This window comes from Peromyscus californicus, unplaced genomic scaffold, assembly GCF_007827085.1.
Source record: "Peromyscus californicus insignis strain IS unplaced genomic scaffold, ASM782708v3 Scaffold_5__1_contigs__length_169319896, whole genome shotgun sequence".
Classification (NCBI taxonomy): domain Eukaryota; kingdom Metazoa; phylum Chordata; class Mammalia; order Rodentia; family Cricetidae; genus Peromyscus; species Peromyscus californicus.
Genome location: NW_026294573.1, coordinates 14,644,460 through 14,666,713, shown reverse-complemented (window position 1 = coordinate 14,666,713; position 22,254 = coordinate 14,644,460). Strand labels below are relative to the sequence as shown.

The window sequence follows — 22,254 nt, the reverse complement described above, 5'->3', positions numbered from 1 at the left end:
CAGGTCTGCATGGGGGAGGGGCCCTCTGGTCTTAGGCTCCTATCTCAGGCGTGTGTAACTCTGCTTTCCTGACTCTTAAGGGAGTGGGGCCATTCCTTCCGTTCCTACCGTCTCCCTGGAAGCTGGGCCTGGGTCTCCTTTCTTACCTGCTGCTGAGGTCTACTGACTGGGAAGAAGTCCGGGGCTAGCTCCCATCACCTGCAGAGGAGGGAGATTGTCAGGTTCTTGGAAGCCTGTGCACTCCTCAGGGAAGTGGAAATAGAAAACTCCAGCCAGTGCTCCAGGGTAGAGTGGGATGAAGCTCCTGTTGGAAGGTGCAAAATAATCAAGTAGAGGTCATTACCTGTGATAAGCAGAGTTTAGCCATGCCTGGAGTCCCTGTTGCACATGCAGGGCCTGGCTTGCTGGGGGATGCTTTTCTCTCTGGCCTTGGGAATGTCCAGTGCCGTTCATAGTGGGGGCACCCTCTGCCCTTGGTGGTCATCCCCATCAGGGCGGTCTAGGGAAAGAGACGGTTGCCTTCGATGGTGAAACTGGAGGAGGAGGGTTGGGCTGGCCCTCCTGTCTGCCACCCTGGGCAGTGTAGCCATGACACAGGCTTGCGCTGTATTTGTTTAATTGTGTGTGTGCTTTTTGGCCCTGGCTGCTAAGGTGACGGAAAGACTGTGCCCAGGCTTAGAGGGAGATGGGTTGGCATTGAGCAATGAGCTGTTCAGGTTGCACCCAGGGTGTGGGGTGTGATGTCAGCTTCTGGCACTGTCCTGGAATGAGCCAGCCCTGCTGAGACAGGTGGGGTGTAGGCATCTCTCTTCCCGCCTTTCTGGGAGGCTCATGTACACCTTCCTTTCTTTTCTTCATTGTCGGATGAATTGGAAAGACCTGTCTTCTTCGAAGTTGATTCAAAGCTTGGGAGTTCTCCAAAGTGAATGTTCTGCCTTGCTCAGGCCTCAGTTTCCCTACCTGTCAAGCAATGTGTTTGGCCAACAGCTGTGCTCCTTGAAGCCCTGGGCTTCCTCGGTGATGCTTTGGGGAAAGCTCCTTGGGTAGTGAATAAAAATACAGCAAGGGCCTGTGAAATGGCTCAGCAGGTATAGGTGCTTGCTGCCAAGCCTGACAACCATGGTTCAATCCCTGGGACCCACACGGTGACTGGAGAGAGCCTACTCCTGCAAGTTGTTCCCTGACCTCCACACACACACACATACACATAAACAACCGTGTTAAAAACCCAAATACATCTAGCCGGGCAGTGGTGGTGCAGGCTTTTAGTCCCAGCACTCGGGAGGCAGAGGCAGGTGGATCTCTGTGAGTTCAAGGCCAGCCTGGTCTACAGAGCGAGTTCCAGGACAGTTTCCAAAGCTACACAGAGAAGCCCTGTCTCAAAACACCAAAGTGCTCTTGCTTTACATTGATGTCAATATACCTGATTCCACCAGCATGGGAATTTTTTCTAAGATTTATTTATTTATTTATTTATTTATTTATTTATTTATTTATTTAGTGAGTATGTGGATGTGTGTCTTACCTGTGCATGTCTGGTGCCGGTGAAAAGAGGAGTAATTCCCTGGAAGTGGAGTTACAGGCGGTTGTGAGCTGCCATGTGGGTGCTGGGAACTGAACCCAGGTCCTCTACAAGAGCAGCCAGTGCTCCTAGCCGCTGAGCCATCTCTCCAGCCCAGCATGCTCACTTTTTAATAGTTGGCTTCAAGTTAAAGCCTCTTTCTTTGGATAATATCACTAGCTGACTAGGCAGGCTGCTTACACAGTTTCTGGTAGTAACGGCTTACCCAAGTGTGACAAGATACTTTTGATTTTCTGCTAATAGCCCCATCTGAACCTAGAATTTAGTCCCAGCACTTGGGAGGCAGAGGCAGATGGATCTCTGTGAGTTTGAAGCCAGCCTGTTCTACAGAGAGAGTTCCAGGACAGCCAAGGCTACACAGAGAAACTCTGCCTCGAAAAATCAAAAGCCAAAACAAAAAACAACCCAAAACCTCTGGGCTACGTGATCTGAGAGGGGCTGCCTAAGCCTGTCAGTATATGAGTCTGCATCTGTGCTGGGGTTGAAACCCCATGACAGATCACTTGCCCAGAGTGCAGGGGGAAATGGGTTGCAATAAGTGAATGTATCTGAGCTGCCAGCCTACCTCTGGTACTTTGACTATTAAGAGGTCACAGTCTAGGAGACGAGACCACGGTGTTTGCCTGTCTGGTCTGTAGACTGCCAAAGGCATCATAGCATCCTGGGGTGTCTAGCGTGGAAACCCAGTGATGAGCACCAGAGATGTCCTGGCTGGAGAGGGGAAGACCTCCAGTGTTCTCTGGCACAAATCCGGGGGACCTCAGGGGCTCCTGCTCTAGTCACCAAATGGTAAGCTGGAAGTGTAGCCCTTTTTTTTTTTAAAGGTACAGGTCTTTGTGGTTCCTTCTCATGACCGCTTTCTCTCAACCTGCACCTGTAGTTTCCTGGTTGGCTGAGGTAGAATTGGTCCATCTTGAAGCCACCCAATTTAAGTACAGCGATGATTTTTTTTTTTTAAAGAAAATTTAGAGCAGCCGGGCAGCGGTGGTGCGTGCCTTTAATCCAAGCATTCGGGAGGCAGAGCCAGGTGGATCTCTGTGAGTTCGAGGCCAGCCTGGTCTACAGAGCAAGATCCAGGACAGGCACCAAAACTACACAGAGAAACCCTGTCTCGGGAAAAAAAAAAAAATTTAAAGCAGTGTATTCATCTCCAGGGTCTAGTTTTAGAACGTTTGAATCCCACCCCCTCCCCAAATCCCTTCCTGTCTGTTTGCAATCAGCTCCCCTCTGGAGCAGTCACCAACCTGCCTGGTGTCTCTGCCTATATGCTTTTTTTCTGGATGACTTAGAAACGAGATCCCACGATGTGTAGTCTTCCGAATCTGGCTTCTTTCATATAGATGGTGTTTTAGGAGTTCTTCATGTTGTACTTGCATATATCTGTAGAGTATCCCTCATCATTGCTAAATCACATGCACAGAGGGGTAGACCCTGTTCTCTGTCCCTTCACCTTACATAGTCTTGTGTTCCAAGCTTTAAGTCACCCGAGTGCTGTGTGACGTGGTGTACCATCAGCAGTGCTAACCCAGAGCAGAGCTTCTGGCCCTGGCCCCCTCCTCACCCCCCTACCCCCACCCCCGCTCCCCCACCCTGCTCTTCTCTGGTTTCCCTTCAGCCCAACCTGCTCTTTACCGCGTAGGAAGTGTGGTCACCGAGACTGTATAGAGGGCAAAGTTGTGAAGCGTTGATCTGGAAACCAAAACAAACACTTCTTTCTGTCACCACCCTGTGCCACCGAGATCTCTTGGTCTGAGTTTGCGAGTTGGGGGCTTTCCCCGGGGAGAGTCCTGGCAAATTATCTGAACTTTAAATGCATGCGTTTTCTGAACTGGCCTCCAAGAGACCCCGACTCCCTTGGGTGGTCCCTGGGTCTGTGTCATGGCTGATCTTTTGGTCTTTTCAGAGACTTTGTGTTTATTGTGCCTCCTATGTTCTGGGCGTTCTGTTTCCTGTCTCTGCTTCGGATGACCAGGGTCCATACCATGGCATGTTTCCATGGCTCCTCCTCCTGTTTACAGGAGGAGGCTGTGTTACTTTGTGACTGTCAAGAAGTTTTGTGTAGGTCCCACTGGCTGCATCAGGGAAGTTGTCATGACTGTTCCAGGAAGTCACAATTACTGGCAGAGGCAGCCAGCTGCCTGTGGGGCGGGGTGACTCTCTACTGTCCCAGGTCCAAAGCCCCTGTAGCCCGGTAGGCTCGGTGTGATTAAAGGGTGACTAGCTTTCTCTCCTGGATGCTGTGGACAGGCAGGGTCTATGTGCTCCTGGCTGGCTTTGTCCTTGGTGTCTGGGGAGAGTGGAGGGCTGTTGGAAGGTCTGAGGGACCTGTGTTGTCTTTTGTCTTGGTGGATTTCAAGTGGGCTCTTCAGATCCCTGGAGCCCATAGTAAGGTACCTCATGGGTGGTTCTGGGGACAGTGGGAGGCTGAGCCCCTGGAATCTGACACATCCAACCACAGGCTCCTTTTCCGTGATTCTAAAGGATAGTCTGTGTGGAGACAGGCTTGATATTGACAAAAGAAAATGAAACCACCAATTCAGCTGTGTATTTTCATTTCAGAGGTGGGGAAACTGAGGCCTGGGGAGGCTTGCCATCCACAGGTGGCTTTGGGCAGCTCTTCTAAGTGTCGCTTACTCTCAGCCTCACTCTGATGTGATGCCCACATCTGCCTCCAGCAGGGCCTTCTCAAAGGCTTTCTTGTCACCTTCTCATGTGGCTTTTTCAGAATCTGTTTAAAAAGCTCCTTCCTAGGATGGAGGGACTTTTGACACAGCTATTTCTGACTGTGAGACAGAAGCGGCTGGGCTGTTAGGGCTGGAGTGGAGGGCTCCAAAAAGGGATGTGAAGTGGGCAGCTGGAGTGTCCCTGCCTTTCCCAGCATGCCCCAGGGAGGCCCTTCAGCAGGTGGGTGCTGGCCCCTGAATGCCCCAAGCCCCAAAGACTGCCTCACAAGATTGTCCCCAGGCCACTGACACTTTTTTAATTTCTGAAGCTCCCAACAACAGAGGTTTTTAATTTTGATTTCCGAATGAGGCCTAGGACGGTGGGAAAGGGTTCGAATCCTGACTCTGCCATTCTGTATGACCATGGGCAGGTCTCTAGGCCTCTCTGAGCTTGCCACTCTGTACAGAGGAATGCTGGGAAGGAGTAACTGAGTTCTGTGAAAGCCTCCATGGCTTGGGAAGCTCTGAGGATGTCCTTCACTGGAGCTCACAAAGTCTGTTCCCTTAATTTATGGCGCCTTCTGTGCACAGCCCTGGGCTGCCCAACAAATCCATTTCAGGACACATTGCTTCTCTCTGTGTCCCATGGAAGGCGCCAGAGATGGTGCTGGGGGTGGAGGGAAACCGGGCCGCCTCTTTGTCCTGCCGAAGGGCAGTCTGGCCATTCTCAGTAGTGATTTGTGCCTCCGGAACTCCCCATACCCCCACTAGCCCTTTGTCTTAAAGGAATCCACACCCACGCCCCCACACCCACTTCTAGGACCTCAGTTCACTGGAGAACTGGGTTACCGAGTCTCTTGGCTAGCTAGGCATCTCCCTGGGGACAGATTTGGGAAGGACTCTCAGAGCCTTGAGCCAGAGGGAGGGGAGGGAGGAAGGTCTCAGAAAAGAAGAGAAACCGGGGACAGCTGACTCTGAAGATTCTTTCCTTCCCAGAGGAATGCAGGCGAGGCTCTTGCCGGCCCCACCGGATGCATGCCTACCCACCCCACCCCCAGCCGCTATGCACCGTGCACAAACGCACTCACACATGCACGCAAGCACCTGGTCTCTGGCTTTGGGTCTGCAGCTTGCTCCGCACGTGTCCTGTAACGTAGCTGTTGAAGGACACAGAAGGGTAGAGCAGAATCTAGCAGAATCCTGCATGTATCCTTTGCTGCAACCAGACTCTGTGGCTTCCAGCAGAACTGATCTGAACCCCGCTGGGTATCAGATCCCGGAGGGTGGGACTTTGTTGGCATCGGGGAGATGAAGCCAGGTTGGCATTTGTGTAGTTCCATGTCACAGATGGCTGGAGGCCTGAGACAGAACAGCCCTCTGTCCTGTGCACTCAGGAGTGAAGGTGTGAGCCCACAGTGTTCCTGAGACCTCAGTTCCTCCCACCCTGTAGCCCCCACACTCTGAACCCTAATTGCCCAGGATGTGTCTGCTCCCCAATGCGCTTGAGTTCTGCTGCTCCCAGCTTTCTTCTGGTGTTCACAGAGCTCAGCCAGGCCGGCCGGAGTCCACACTGAGTAAATATTTGTGCAGCCGGGAAGGACTACAAGTCTGACTGCTGTGCGCTACTAGGCATCCAGGAGACAGGGGGGTCAGATGACGCAGACTCGGTCGGCATCTAGGGGTCTGGCATACTGGGACAAAGGGTCGGCATCTGGAGTCAGAAGACCCGGCTTCAGTCTCAACACAGCAGCTCCATGAGCTGGCATGACGCCCAGGCCTAGAACAACAGTGAAAAGCTGTGTGAGCCTGGGCTAGACGCTGAACCTCTTCCGATCTCAGTTTCCCCATCGTTAGAATGGGAAGGTTGCCCATTGTAGTGCCACACATCTGTCACCCCACTGCTAGGGAGGCTGAGGCAGAAAGATCTCCATGCATCTGAGACCAGCCTGGGCTACATAGTAGGTTCCAGAACAGCCAGGACTACAATGTAAGCTTGTTTCAGAAAACCAGAATCAATCAGCTTGATCAATCAGGGAAGCTAAGCTCTGTGCCCAGGATGTAGGAGGAGCCAGTGGGCTTACATGGCTATAGGAGGTTATGTATATGAGGCAAAGAGCTATGTGGGAAGAGTTTGCAGGGTGGTATGGGAGCTGGGCTGGCTCTGCAGGCAGAGGCGGAGCACTGAGCGCGTACTTGGGAACTGGGAAGGAGTTTAGGAGTTGTGCACACTTCGGGTACACCATGCTGGGAGTTTCAGAGAAGGAAGTCTGAGGCCAGATGGGAGGCTGGCTAGTGAGCAATGGTAATCATGTCAGCGGAGCACCCTCCCATTCATGTCAAGGGACCGGTGCCTGCTACCAGGACAGAATGTGGTTGCTCACAGTCCCTGGTACAAGAGGAGCTGTCACCCAGCATAAAGCCAGCAAAGTACCTGGTCCTCTGGAGGGTTGTAGCCTGGCTGAGCCCCCTAGCTGGTGGTGTGGGCTGCCTGAGCCCTGTAGAGTCAAATCCTTGCACAGACCTGCCTAGGGGTGGTGGGAGCTTCACCTTGCCCACCTGGGAATGGGAGAGGGGGGTTTGCCCATGCCCATGAACACTGTGCTCTCCTTGTGACTTTCCTGGAGGGTCTGGATTTGATGAGGGCCATTCTGTCCCTTCCACCTCAGTCTGTCTCGCTATCAGTTCTTGGGAGGCTGAGACAGGAGCATTGCCGACAGTTTGAGGCCAGTTTGGGCTACACAGTTCGTGAGTGAGTTCGTGGCCAGCCTGGGATTCATGGTGGAACTGTCTCAAAAGGAAGAGGGGCTGGTCAGATGCCTTGCCTAGGCGCAAGAACCTCCCCCAGGTCGCCCAGGAGCCCCACTACTCGTCCCGTCAGACGCCAAGCTCTGAGCTTCTGCCCTGCTGCGAACTTACTCCATACCCCCTGGAAGCTGACAAAGGTTGTCCCAGGTGAGGAGGCAGGATTGGCCCGGGAGCAAGGTCTTCTCCAGTGCCTGTCACAATATTACCATGGCGGGTGGCTGCACAGAAGGCGGAGCCTGGGCTGTGAAGACTTCCTACTGACACTTTGCAGCAGTGATTTCTTAGGTAGCAAATTAGTCACTGGCAGCGGCAGGCAGCTGAGACTCTGAGCCACCCTACAGGCCATTCAGCCCTTCAGTGCACATTGAAGCCAGGCTGACGGTGCACCCCAGGCTCTCAGTGAATACTCCTGTTGTCCCTAGTTCCAAGGTGTCCCTAGGACAATGACTTGAAAGTCTTATCTGTTCACAGCAAGCATGAAGGAGCAGGGAACATTTTGGGGACAGCAAGGGAGTTGCGGACCCCCTAACTTTTTTGCTTCTGGTCAGCACTGTGAACTTTGCCCGGGCATCAAAAACTGGTCACTGTCTTCTCTTGTCTCTTGCCCGGGGACCATGAGCCTGGTGAATGTGATTGTCTGAGACGTCAGTGTTCTGTCGTCCTCATGGCCACCACTGAGCACATGCCACATGCTTCACCTGAGAACCAGGGAACAGACAGCCTCTGCTTCTGGAGCTCGGAGTCTGGGGTAGACATGTGTCTTGGCGCGTGGTAGAGTCATATGACACTGCCATGTGCCAAGTGCCTGTCAAACAATGCCCATGCATAGGAACCCGATCAATATTTCTTAGTTAATTTCATAAACAAATATTTATGCAGCATTCACCCATTACCAGGCCCCATTCAGAGAGGGTCACACACATCCAATTCACAGAACCTCATTCCAACCCTGGGAGGTGGGTACCATCCTCAGCCCATTTTAGAGGTGCTGAAACTGAGCCTTTGAGGGAACTGGACTAGGTGAGATTTAACCCCCTAGATCCAACCTTTATCCTACACTGTGCTCAGAGAAGGGAGCCCACAGCAAAGAGCTCTCCTGTTCCAAGCCTCAGCTTTCCCTCCTGTGAAATGGGTGAGCAATCTGACCTCAGGAGGCTATGTGGAGAGCTGTAGGATGCTGAGGGGGTTCCTTGTGAAAGTGCCGGATCCCACACAGGGCCTTCTCTGACTTCCAGTGCTGCTGGGGATACCCCAGGCTCCGTGACACATGGCTCCTCCCTCCTGGCCTTGCAAAGCTGCTGAAGGAGGCTGCTTGGAGTGGAGCGTGTACAGAACCCATCTGGGGAATGAGAGCCTGCCCATGCTCCCACTGCTTATCGGTCGTGGGACCTTGGTAGTGTCTTTGCCGCTCATTCTCCTTTTCTTTACCTGGGAAATATGGCTGGTCACAAACACGGGGTGGACTGAACAAGGAGCCATGAGATGATGGCGCTCAAGCCCTCGGGCCGTCACAGATGCTCTGGATCTTCAATTGAGGCTGAGGCCGGAGAAATGAACTTGGTGGGCCCAGAGTGGCAGTGTGCGTTGCCCCTCTGATTGGCTCTGATTGGCAGGACTGAACCACCAGAGAGATGAGTCTGTGCGCTTACTGTGTGTGTTCTGACTTGAGATGTGCAGGTTTGCCCAGCCCCTGCCCTGCCCATCTGTCACTTGGTGGGAAGAGGCTCCTGCAGTGGACACATTGCCTTCCGCCCTCTTAGCTGGTCATTTTTATTATTCCGTTGATTCAAGGCAGTTCTTGGCTCCCTGCCACCTATTGGCTGTCTTGGGGGAGAGGGAAGATCTGCTGGTCTAAGTGGACCTTGTGAAATCCCCTGGCATTCAGGCGTCTCTCTGAGCAGGGACAACACAGCTTCCCAGGGACTACTGGGAACCCCCTTTCTGCCCTGGCCCACTGTGATACTGGGCCAAAGGCCATCCTGTCAGAGTCAGGACAAAGTGGAAGTTTTGCAAAGTCATGAAGTCCTGGAACTCTGACTTAGGCACTGGTGAAGTCCAGGATCCCAGGAATCACCCCAGCACTGTGTAGGGCCAGTCAAGGAAGACTCCCTGGAGGAGGCAGCACTTGGGTTACATTTTGAAGGGGCAGGGTGAGAAACTGCAGAGAAGAGGGCTCTTAACCAAGGAGAGCAGCGTGGGCTGAGGCCTGGGAGACTGAGGCCAGGGCCACAAGCTGGGCCGCTCCTTGGTCTAGTCTTCAAAGCTTTTCTTGGTTTTAGTCCCTCTCGTGGTCTTCCGTGCTCTTGGCTTCCAAGTCCCTGCTCTCATCTTCTTGCCCGCTCTTTCCAGTTCCGGTTCCGGTTCTCCATTCTTCATGGCTTCTGTTCCTGTCTCCGTCTGAGGCATCACTGAGTAAGGATGGGGCTTTTGTTCTGTATTCCTTAACCGAATGCCAGGCCTGAGGGGGCAGCTCTTGCTGCTGAGGCTTTGAGAAGGAGTGTGTGTGTGTGTGTGTGTGTGTGTGTGTGTGTGTGTGTGTGTGTGTGTGTGTGCATGTGTGTGTGCATGTGTGCGCACATGTGCCGCTCAAGCATGTGTCCAGAGCCTCTGTGTATACTCTGAGCCCTCAAGGTCAACCCCCCCTCCCTCTGGGACCTTGTGCAATGGGCTGCGGTGTTACAAAGTGGTAGGGTAGAGGACACTGGCCGCCAGATCTTAGAGGTCATTGCTGGCCTCGGGACCTAAGCTCATACGCAGTGGGAGTAGGGACCACTTTACGTCTCATGATGCGTGTCCACACGGCTCCAGTCACTCTTCATGGTCTGGTTACTCACCTCTTCCTTCCAGCAAAATCCTTCCCCTGCCATCCCCAGACGGGTGCCTGCTGTCCTTTGTTCTTTTTCCTTCCTTCCTTCCTTCCTTCCTTCCTTCCTTCCTTCCTTCCTTCCTTCCTTCCTTCCTTCCTTCCTTCCTTCCTTCCTTCCTTTCTTTCTTTGTAAATTGGGGTCTCATGGTGCTGTCCAACTCTATGTAGCCGACAATGACCGACCTTGAACTCCTGATCCTCTGCTGACACCTCTCAGGTCCTGAGATAATAGGCATACACCATCACACCTGGTTTATATGGTGCTGGGGATCGAACCCAGGACCACATGCATGTTGGGCAAGTACTCTGCCAACTGAGCCGCATGCGTCCCTAGTGGGTGGGGTGCCTGCTGTCTTTTAAGAAAGACCAGAGTTATCTCTCAGTGTTTTCTCTTTGCCCCACGAGTGTCCCCATGGAACAGCTACCTTGAGTAGCTGCCCTTCACACAGGGAAGGGCTGGACCTGGGCTCTGCCGCAGCTCTTTGAGTTAAGAACCCCCCGGGGGCAGCTAATGTAAGGCTTGAAGGTGGAGCTTGGAAAATACCCAGCAGCTGGAGGCATTGATGGGGGATCAAGGATGGTATGAGGAGGGGTGGAGTTGCCTCCCTGGGCCTCTGAGCAGATGTCTAGGTTGATGGTACTGCTGGTGGGACTTGATCTCTCAACCTGCAGAACAGACATCGGAGGTCTCAACCTGCAGAACAGACATCGGAGGTCACCCATAGGGCTCATCTGCTTATAACCTTGAACCAGACTCAGTCTCACTTTGGAGTCTTGGGGTACGGACTGGTCCCCCATCCTGTTCTGCCTGCCACATGCATAGTGGCATTGTTTCTGTGCCTCTGTTTCCTCTTGAATGAAGTGGGGTGGAGAAACCAACAGGGCCCCGGCCTGAGTGCTGGGCCTCCTCCCCGATTTCCTCTAAGGTAGGCACCAGAATTGTAACTTGGGAAGTAGGTTGAGCTTTCTGACCCTGCAAAACCATGTCTTCAGAGACCCCCCTCTTTCTGCTTGGGGGTGCGTGCCTCATGGGAGATGCTTTAGTCATTGTAGACTCTTGCTCTGAGATTTTGCTGTTCTTGGCAGTGGGGCTACACCTGTCTTTAAAGACAATATACCGTGACTTAACCTGACCGGGGCGGTGGAGGTCTGAGTTCTGCAGGCAGTGACTGGCAGAGGCCACATTCACCTAGCGCCAAGTTCAAGGTCTTCCAACTGGCAGGTGGTTCCTTCCTGAGCCTTAAGGCACGATTAAACTGTGGGGCCTTAGAGACACGGCTCTGGTCTGTCTTCTTTGGGGTCACCGTTGGCCTGTGAGTTAGCCTTTCGTGCAGAGTGGGAGCCCTGACTTAGGTGAGGGGTTCACCTCACTGCCCCCCACCCTGGCAGCCTCTTTCTTTCTGTCTGGGGAATTGGGAGTGACTCCTTAGACTTAGGTTGTGGCAGGGTTCGGGGGCATGGTGTGTGCTACGTGCTGAGCAATGCTGGCCTTTAGCAAGACTCTGTCCTTGGCCCTCCCCAGCCCCCACACAGTGGGAGTGGTCTACTTTCTCCAGCTCCCAAGGCAGACTAGCCTTTTGTGTTCTGATATTTCCTCTCCTTAGCACGGCCCGAGAAGAGGAGGTCATGTCCTCTCTCCTCTCTAGTACTCTGTCCACAGGGTGACCAGGAGAGAGGGCATGGCTTGGCATTCAGGGCACAGGCCATGGCTACCAGGTGGCAGGAATGGGCGAGTGTCTCTGTCCCTGCCTCCCCAGGGATCTTACAATGTGTGGCTGTGAAAGCAGCCCTGCTGGCGTGAGGGCTGGCTGTGAGGGGAAGCAAACTGTTTACCCAGAGGACACTCCATTCTCAGCTCACTCTACCCGGCTGAGAAATGGGCTCACGTTCCTTGCCCTCTCCCTGGGGTTGAGAGGCAGGAGTCCGATTACAGGGTTCCATCTGGGCCCCTGGGGGACAGGCAGGTGGCCTCCTGGGACCTTAGGAAGGCCTTTCCCAGGCCTTGGCAAAGGGGTGACATTGAAGACTGGCTTGGTGTTGTTTTCCAGCAGCGCTGACGTCGTCAGGGCTGTGGTTTAGAGTTTCTTCCCAGACAAAGGCTGCTTTGTAGCTCTGGGTGAACTGAGCCCAGGAATCTCACTCCAGGTGCGAGGCCAGGTGGAGGAGAAGCAGGGCTGGGCCCAGGAGCCCTCAGAGGCCTGCCTGTCCTCAGATCCATCCCTCCATTTTGTCGCTTCCCAGGAGCAGGCGGCCATGCGCCCCTTCAGATGCACACTCTTCACCACCATCATGCTCCTAGGAGGTAGCTGGGCTCTCGCCCATTGCACAGATGGAAAAACTAGGTCTTGGAAATAAAACAACTGAGTACTTGTTTTAGCTGGCAATGGGCATGTGGGCTTGAGTATCATTAGCTTCAAGGATTACCTCAGGTTCATCTCCCATCAAGCCACATCTCACCTCCAACTTTGGCACTGTGTTTAAAAAGTCGGGGACCCCAGGGGAAGAAGAGTGCAGGCAGAACTCAGCTTTCAGCAGGCACAAGAGCTGATTTCCCTTTTTGAGATTCTGAATTGGAATGTGTGTGGCATGAGTTGGTCTGTGTGTGGGGATGTACCCACACGTATGTACATGCTAAAGAAGGGATTGATTACCGGGAGATCTGTAGTTACTGGAAATGATTCCAGGGGGCCTTGTGGGTAGGTGTAAGTAGTCATTCCAGGGGACACCTAGGATCTCTGCTCCTCTTTTTCAGTATCCATACATCCACCCATCTTAACCTTCTTTCTGTCCATTCATCCATCTGTTCATCCATCTATCTATCCAACCATCCACTATTCATCTATCTGTCTACTCACCTATCCATCCATCATCCATCCACCCACCCATCTGTCCATCCACCTACCCATCTATCCATCATCTGTCTGTCCATCCATCCACCATCATCCATCCACTGACCCATCCATCACCCATCCATCCATCCGTCTATCTTTCATCCACCCATCCTTCCTCCCTCCCTCTCTCCCCCACGCCCCTCTGGATTCCTGTGTTTGTTCTTCGGCTTGAGCTTTGAGGACAACTCTGTGTGGACTGGGGGCCTTTCCAGTGTCTGTCAAATCAAAGCAAGAAGAAACCTTGAAGGTTATTGAGTCCCCCTCTCCCCTTTTTCCCAGGGAGGGGTCAGTGACTATCCAGCTTGCCCAGAAGTTCATGGCAGAGCCAGCATTCAGTCCAGCCCTGTGTCTCCCTTTCTGCTGGGGTGACAGGCAGCTGTCACCCTTAGCTGGCAGCTGCCTTAACTTGCCCCCTTTCCCTCCGGTCCTTTGATGTTTGGCCTCTGTTTTGAGACACATCTAGAGACACCAGAATACAGCCCTGGGCTGGAGCCCAGATTAGCTAACCAGCTCCAAGATGCCTTCCTCAACCTGAACATCCAGTTAGCGGCGCTCCTGAGGGCCATCTTTTCCTTGCTGGAGCAGTTTGGGGGTCCAGAGGTCATTTGATCCTTTTACCTGGAGGCTAGAAACACTGAAAATCCTGCTCAAAGTTCACACTCAAAACTGGATGGACTGCCTGCTTTACTGATGCCTTCCAGCAGCCTTTTCCACTGGGAAGTGCTTTCTGATCTCTGGACACAGTCCCATGCTTCATTCCTTTTGTTTGGTGGTTTGAGCATCACTGCCGGTGGTACTCAGGCAGCTCATCCCCCCTCTTCCCTCCTGTATCCTTTGCTGCTGTCCTGAGGGCCCTGCCTTGACTCAGACACCAGTTAGGGCAAGCTCTGCAGGAGGCCCTGCCTGGGCTTCAGGATCCTGCTGGGTCTTGAGAGGGAGGCATACTCCTTCCTCTGGACTCAGGCATTGCTCTGAGATAGAACTGGCATGTCTGTCTGGCCCAGGCCCACCCTTCTTAGCATGGAAACTGAGGCCCAGAGAGGCTGTGCCACTTGGCTATGGCTGTTCACAGCAGAGTTGGGTGCCTGCATTCACCAGTGGCCGTGTTTCTTTTTGGACAGAGCCCAGGATTCCCAGCTTGAGGGTGGCAGCTGGAGGTTTGGGGTGGGCTGTTCTGGACTGGTATCCCAGAAAGGAAAAAGCCAGTGCCTTGTAGCTCCACAGGCACCTCCACAGACCCCTGATGCTCCAGGGCTACTGTCACCTCCTGTGTGTGTCAAGAGGCTCGAGGTTCCACCCTAGACCCTCACTGGGTCCCCAGGGAGACCCCTCAGATTCTCACCCTAGGTGGGTGGCCAGAAAGTCCGAGAGTTTACTGGTGACTAAGGTCAGGGTATGTATCCTGTGGCTGGGCAGGAAGGGGTTAAGCAGTTCTGCCTTCCAGGCCTAAGTTCCCAGCTGGTGTCCTGGCCCCTCAGGCCAGCGAGGCCATCTGGCCGACAGATGCCATACTGTGTCCCATCTGTCCCAAGGCAAAGTCACCAGGAGAAGACCTGTCTGCTGCCTTTGTGAATCTACGGGCAAGTCGACTCCTCACTGTCTGTTCCTATGAGTCCAGGCCACTTGGGAAGGACTCGTAGCCAGCAGGCTGGCCTCTGGCCACTCTCCCTGATGCCTGGGTTAGCTGCTGTATGGTGTCTTCAAAGTGACAGAGTCTGAGCTTCCTGTAAAGATGGGCCGGGAGAGGTGTAGGGACAAGCCCCGGTCACACAATGAGTCAGTGTAGGCAAGGCGGGGCATGCATCCATGCTAGGCTCCTGTTCAGAAGCTTATTTACCTAGTGAGCATCACTTGAGGGCCTACTGTGTGCCTGGTAACTGGAACCCAGGGTACCAGACAGTGTCCTCGCGTCAGGGAGCAGGAACTATGAGAACAAGAGTCCCAGGGGAGGCATGGCTCACCGCGCTCTGGTACCTACCCAGGGCCTGGACGCTGTGACAGTTCTCCCAAAAGCCATCAGCTGTCCCTGGCCACAGCCTCACAAGCCAATGTTGTTACCCCCATTTTACAGATAAGGAGACTGAGGCTCAGAGAAATGAATTCACTTTTGCTAGATCACTGGCTGGAGGTTGACTGAGTTGGGTCAGCCTTGCTGGTTTGTCTGATGTCAAAGCATTTGGGGTAGAGGTAGGGGACAGACACACTTGGTCTCATCCCTGCCTCAATGTAGAATCCTTGTTTTTCTGTATTGGAACTTCTCCCTTTGGATGTTTGGCTGAGTCCAAGCTGGGGGTCACGAAGCTGGAGGAGCCGGTCTCAGAGCAAGTCTCGAGTGGAGATAGCTCAGTCAATCAAGTACTTGCCTTGCGAGTATAGGGACGTGAGTTCAAGCCCTGGAACCCACATAAAAACACTGAACAGGGTGGCATGTGCTTGTAATCCCAGAGCTAGGCAGGAGGAGACAAGGGGATCCTTGGGGCTTGCTGGCCAGTCAGCCTACCCTAAATGGCCCCCTCTGGATTTAGTGAGAGAGGCTGTCTCCAAAGATAAAGACAAAGAAAAGAACAAGAGGTGGGCAGCATCTAATGAGTGACTTATGGCTTCCACATACACACACATACATGCTCATATACACACATACATATGTGCACACACACACACACATGCAAATTGGGCGAGAAGAGGAGCTATTGGTGCTGCACGGTGGGGTTGGTGGCCTTGCTGACTTGCCCTGGACAGCACATGGAGGACTCTCTATGCTGTGATAGGAGCCACACAGGGCCACGCGGGGCCTGGCAGTCCAGAGTGGAGCCCTTAGTACTCTGTATTCAAAATTTTAGTTAGTGAGTAACCTGATGCTGGTTTCTGATCTTGGGGAAACTGAGGCACATACTCCTCATCCTTCTCCCTTTTGGTAAATCACATGACCCAAGAAAACTGGTCCAGGCTTTGGGATCAGAGAGACCCAGGTTCAGATCCAGCCTTAGTGCTGGCACAGGGCAGACAGAAACAGGGAAGTCTGCCGGTCGCGGGCATGTGCCTCGGAGCCCTCGGGAGTCCAGTCCTGGCTCCTCCACTCCCCAGCTCTGTGACCCTGGCAGTTACTCCACTTCCTGGCCATCATCTTCTGTCTTTAGAGTAAACACAGTGGTCATTCTGCCTCATAAAGCACCTGTGGGGCCTCGGTGAGCCGCCAGGGCCTCGTGCATGCTCACAAGTCATGATGTGAACCAGTGTGATTATGTGACCCTGTGAGCCTCAGTTTCCCCACCAGCCAGATGCAGATAAGGACATGGGAGACTCCAAAAAGATACTGTTCCAGGTACCATGACGTCACAGAAGATTCCCTGGGACTCTTCGCTCTAATCCATACCCTCCGTTCTCAGGGAACTGACTGCGGCCAGGAGACCCGGGTCTCATAGAAAGGTGGCAGTGACCCTGTGTGTATTGGGGTGGGGTGCCCATTATCTACTCTGTCTTCCCCAGGTTCACCCTACTGAGTGCCAGTAGCAAACCCACATTTGCTACTAAGAAACAAGTCTCCCAGGTTGAGGTTGATGGGTGTTGAGTCACTCAGCCCCTCTCCCTGTTTGGGCTAACCCAGTCTAATTACCCGTCCCAACACAGCCTGGAGCCTGCCTTCCCAGCCAGTTAAGGTGAGGGCGGGAAGACGCACGCAGGCACACCCTGCTGCAATCCCTCTGCGGTTGCATCAACCCCATGGGTAATTGGCAGGTCCCTCTCACTCCTCTGTCTTCCTGGAGAAGGCTCCGAAATGCCTTTCCCTTGTCAGCGGCATGACCTGAAGCACACTTGGCCTGGCATGTCCTCCCTGCCTCTGAGCTTCCCCCTGGAGAATGGCCCGGACACTCTGTGTCCCTTCGGACACTCTGTGTCCCCTCGGACCCCACGGTGTCCTGTATTCCAGGCTTTTCTCTGACCCTCCTGGAGAGCCACTTTGTGCTTGGCCGTTCTCATTTAATCCAGGTGGGGGCTCTCCCACTTTACAGATCAGGAGACTGAGGCCTGGGCAGGTGACCTGACTCAAGCTGCAGAGCCTGGTGCGAGCCTCGGGTGATGATAAACTCGGGGTCTGAGGCAGTGACATGGCTCCCCCGAGCTTCTGCCCCACACTGCCCCACATTCACCTGTTGCTACTCAGCCACTGGCAATAAACAGTGGCGAGACCCAAGGTGCACATTAGCTTTCCAGAATAGCCTTGGGAGTCGCTTTTCTCAAGGCTGTAAACATATCCCTGGGTGGGGCCCTCACCCTGCTGGACACAGGCCCCTGGAACCTCCTGCTTCTGGGCCTGGGTATCCAGAGACGTGGTGCTCAGATCCTCTGCTGGCTTCTGACACTAGGGGCATGGAGGGGAAGTCATTGAGGGCTTGGCCGGACCCAGGCTCCTGAGTCAGTGTCCTGCAGATAGACAGCTGTGGCCCAGCATTTCCAGAGCTGGCTAGGCTCGGGCCTTCAAGGTGGACAGGAGAGAGTGGTGGAGCTGGACTGTGGAGATTGGAGCAACTGATGGGAAGCCATGCCCAAGGCCACAGGGAATCAGAGCCATGAACTGGACCTCTCAGGAACAGGCCCGAAGGCGACAACCCATAGGCCCTTTCTCTCTGGTGAACACTTATGTGACTGCTGTGTGCTAAGCCCCCGGCTGGACACCAAGTTGCAACTGTGACCTTTAGATAAACCTAATAGTGTAAACGCTGAGTTATCTGAGACATGCAGGTAACAGAAATCCTCTGATCCCAGTGACTCAAAACCATGTCAAGTAGGGGGCTTGACCCTGACCCCTATAGGAGGCAGAGGAGTTTCCTATAGTTTCCTAGAGGAGGTGGTGTACAAGCTGAGTCCCGAGTTGGTGTTAGATAAAAAGACAAAGAAATAACAAAGGGGTGTGTATGTGTAGAACCTTCTAGACAGGAACCAACACATATGTAAAAATCAGAGGTGAGTGGGGTCAGGGGTGATGGGACAGCAGGAGCTAGGGACGGGATTGGGATCTCGCTTTTTTTCAGAGCCCTGGACAGCCAGGAGCCTGTGGTGTGGAGTACGACGCCAAGTGACCTTACTCAGCTGCTGTGACCCATAAGCAAGTAGCCTTGTCACACGCAGCACTTTGGGGGTTTACCAAGGCCTTTTCTGAGTCTGCCCTCAGCCATAGCAACCACTATGGAGCTAATGGGGCCAGCGCGTGAATGTGAGTGTACAGACATGCTCTATGCAGCGTGACCTTGATCCCTAGGACACCAGAATGGCATTGGAGGACCCTTAGTGCATGGTGCCTCACCCACCAGCCGATCTGGTAAGAAGAGCTGGTGAAGATGTGGGGCCTGTTAGCAGACACTTTCAGGAAGGAGGACTTGCGGGGGGGTGTTGGACTACTTTTTTGTTTGGCCCCAATTTTTGCCCCCCTTGTCCACTCATTGTAAAACACTCCTGCAGTTTCAATCAGTGGGGGGAAATGAGCAGGTGGTTTTGTTTTCTTAAAATTAAGTGGTTCTAACTAAATATATGTGACATCATTCAAAAGTAAAAGGATTCAGAGGAAGAGTGTATCAATCTGTTTTCCACTGTTAATACAAAACACCCGAGACCAGGTAACTTAAGGAGTTTGGCTTAGCCTGCAGTTTTGGAGACTGGAAGATGGAAGAGCATGACGCCGGCTGTGTTATATCATGGTGGATGGCATCATGGAGGGGATTGTGTTGAATGATCGCCTGGAAAGGCAGGAGGCAAGGGAGCAGGGAGGAACCAGGCTCATCCTTCTACAACAACATCTTGAGAGAAGCAACCCAGGCCCCATGAGAACCTTAATCCTTTTCCAGGGAGACCTGGGAATAGGAAGTCATTAGCCCAGGAACCAGGTGACCTGGAATATCAAGGTTTGAATCCTGTTCTGTCCACCTTGAAGGCCCGTGTTTTCTTCTCTCACTGTCCCCTGCTAGTCGCTTTAACAGTAGAAATAGCAGTTGACTGAGGTATTGATTCAGAAAGGATCTGGGCCCTGAGAAGTAAGTTCATGAGCAAAGAACGTTCCCTGGCTGAAGAGCCTCTTCCTGGCTGAAGAGCCCTTGTCCAAGTCAGTGATCTTGACTCTGTATGCACACCTGGGTATCCACCCCGGCACCGTGGCCCTGAAGATTTTCCGAGCAGTGTGCTAGGGCACAAGGGTAGCGTTTTGTGGAGCCCGGAGCACCAGTCTTATCACTGAGGCTGAGGAGTTGCATGGCCCGGGCTTAACTTCGGCCAGTGCTTTGGTCTGAGCCTTAGTGTTCTTGTCTGTAACGTGGGGGTTGTGATGCCTGGCACAGAGGTGTTGGGGATGGCGTGAGGTGGTAAAAGACTCACTAATGCATTTTAAGCACCTGTCATTGGCCACCCAGCATTAGTCACTCAGCATTGACCACCCAGCACTGGCTGCCCGTCATTGGCCACCCAGCATTGGCCACCCAGCACTGACCACTCTCCAGCACTAGCCTCCCAGCACTGGCTGCCCAGCATTGGCCGCTTAGCATTGGCTGCCCTGCATTGACAGCCTAGCATGCTACTCAAGATTGTGGGATTGTGAGCATCCTGTAGCTGCCACCTCAAAGTGTTGTTGTTGTTGTTGTTTTTACTAATGGGTCCCAGGGACAGACAGGGACACTGGACCACAGAACCTCAGCTTGGTACAGGGGCAGATGGCCATGCCCCTCTGGGGCCCACTTTGCCCAAAGATCCAGCAAGGATCCAAGAGGATACTTTTTTTGAGACAGGGTCTGTGTATGTAGCCCTTGCTTTTCTGGAGCTGCTATGTAGTCCAGGCTGATCTCGAACTCACAGAGATCCGCCTGCTTCTACCTTGAGGGTGCTGGGACTAAAGGTGAGTGCCACCATGCCCAGCCATGAAGACACTATGAAATACCTTATGCCTGATGCCCCCTTCCATCTCACTGGCTGGCATGTTGGTTCTGGTGGGGACAGACCTCAAAGGACTGGGTAGAGCCCACTTATTCTTGGGGTGCGTTGTGGGCATGGTAGGCAGATGCAGATGTTTGTCCACGGGATGTTGGGTGGCATTAGTGCCTGGCTTCTTTTCCTCTGCTGCCCATACCTGTGTAAAGCTGGTCCCCCACCCAGGTGAGTGACACTTAGTTCACTGTCATGGCTATTGCCAATGATTATGCATCTAGGAACTTGGGGGCCACATAGTCTGGATGCCACCTGGCCTGTCACAGTGTTGCTGAAATATGTTCCCAGTCTGAGTGACTGTCATGAGGGGGACCTGAGGCAAAGGCTGAGGAGTGGTCTACATGTCCATGGCCCTATTCTGGGCTCCTTGCTTTTAGTATGCCATGGTGTAGTTGCAAATAGCACTGATGTCCAGAGTGGGTAGGTAACTTGCTCAAGACCACACAAAAGCAATTAGATTAGATCCAGGATGCTCAGGCTCTAGGGCCCCTCCTCTTCTCTCCAGGTACTTGTTGGCTTGCCCTTCAGGGCTGATGTCCCAGCTGACTCTGAGACTTTGGGGTTCATTACATAACCACTGGTGGTTGTAGGTGTTTGTCCAGGGACCACAGCCATTGTTTCTGCTTGCTCTGGTGGGTGATGAGAATTAACCCAATTTAACCTCATGCTGAGAGGTAAGAGATTTGCCTAAGATCACACAACTGAGCTGGTGGTGGCGGTGGCACATACCTTTTATCCTAGCACTTGGGAGGCAGAGGCAGGCAGATTTCTTGAGTTTGAAGCCAGCCTGGTCTACAGAGTGAGTTCCAGGACAGTCAAGGCTACACAGAGAAACCCTGTTTCAAAAAAAAAACCAGCCGGGTGGTGGCGGTGCACGCCTTTGATCCCAGCACTCGGGAGGCAGAGGCAGGCGGATCTCTGTGAGTTCGAGGCCAGCCTGGGCTACAATGCGAGTTCCAGGAAAGGCACAAAGCTACACAGAGAAACCCTGTCTCGAAAAACAAACAAACAACAAAAAACCAAAAAAAGAAAAAGGAAAAAAAGTCACACAAGTGGATAGAGCAGAGGCCAGACAGACTCAGAACTTGTTGTACATTGCTGACCACTCAGGGTTCAAAGGAGTGGGGGTCAGTCATTGTACTTTGTCTCTGTTCTTCCCAAGACCCAGTGGCTCTGCACAGACAGTCCAGAGGCCACCAGCTGCCCTTCAGAAGCTGTTCTTGGTCACTGGCAGACAGGTAATGGCCACAATCTTTGGTTCTGTAAGATCTGAGCATCACTGGGCAGTGGTGGCCCATGGCTTTAATCCCAGCACTTGGGAGGCAGAGGCAGGCGGACTTCTGTGAGTTCGAGGCCAGGCTCATCTACAAAGCAAGTTCCTGGAGAGGAACAAACAAACAAACAAACAAACAAAAAACCAAAAGACCCTAGCAGCTTGTAGCAAGTGGCATAGGAAATGTTGTGGAAGAATGAGACATAGGAATGAGCCTGTGCATGCTACCACCCCATCCCTTGCTTGCAACTAGGCAGAGGAGGCTTAGGGGCACCCTTTGAGGACAGGCATCTGAGCTGGGCACTATCCAGGACGGTACTGCCTGTCACATAGGGCCATGGCCAGAGTATGCAAAGAGCACTGTGGATGCAATGTCCAGAGAGACTCCCCCTCCTCTTTGACAGCATCTCATGTAGCCTTGACCAGCTTTGCATTCCTTATGTAGTCAAGGCTGACTTTGAGCTTCTTGCCTCCACCCTGGAGTGCACCACCATACCTGGTTTATGTTGTGCGAGAGGAAAAAAACAAGGTTCTCATGAGTGCTAGGTAAGTACTCTGCCAACTGAGCTACATTCCCGGATTCTTGATGATGCTATTACAGATAAGTGGGCTGAGGCCCGGGGTCGAGATGAGACTTGCTCAGATTATGCAGTGGATTAGCCACAGCCAGAACTCAAGGATCTCCTGACTCCTAGCTCTGTGCCCTCCCCTGCACAGAGAGCTTCTCTGTGGCTTGTAACTTTGCCTACCCTCTCCCCAGCAGCCTTGTGGCATGGTTCAGGCTGTGAATAGGCCTATGTGTCTAGTGGAGGGCTGTGTTGGGTGTGGAGGGTTCCTTAAAACCCAGCCCATCACCAGCCTGTTGTCTGGGCTATGGCCCACTCCAGCTATTACCGCCCGCCTGTAATGGGATCGGCTGCCTGGGTTAAGTGTTCACATTAAATTAATACCTCCTCCGTGGAGACAATCAGCTGGCATTTAATTTGTGTTTCCTTCTGGGCGGCAGAGTACAGCTGGGCAGCCCTAGTGGGCATGTCTGTGTGGCAGCATCCCTTTCTCAGGATCCAGACTGTAGAGATGGGAAGGTGGCGTGGTACCCAGAAGGCCAGGACAAGCATAGGTGGATGGGAGCATGGGAGTGCAGGGCTCCCTACTGGAGGGTAGCTTGAGGTCCATTGTTGTCATCTTCAAGGAAGAATATGTCCCCA

General features: G+C 53.1%; 1 protein-coding gene across 2 annotated transcripts in view; it reads left to right on the top strand.

Annotated features, from left to right (window-relative positions):
• The window catches only part of Iffo2 (intermediate filament family orphan 2), a 45,912-nt gene that overhangs the window by 1,802 nt on the left and 21,856 nt on the right, over window positions 1-22,254 (top strand). The window lies entirely within an intron of this gene.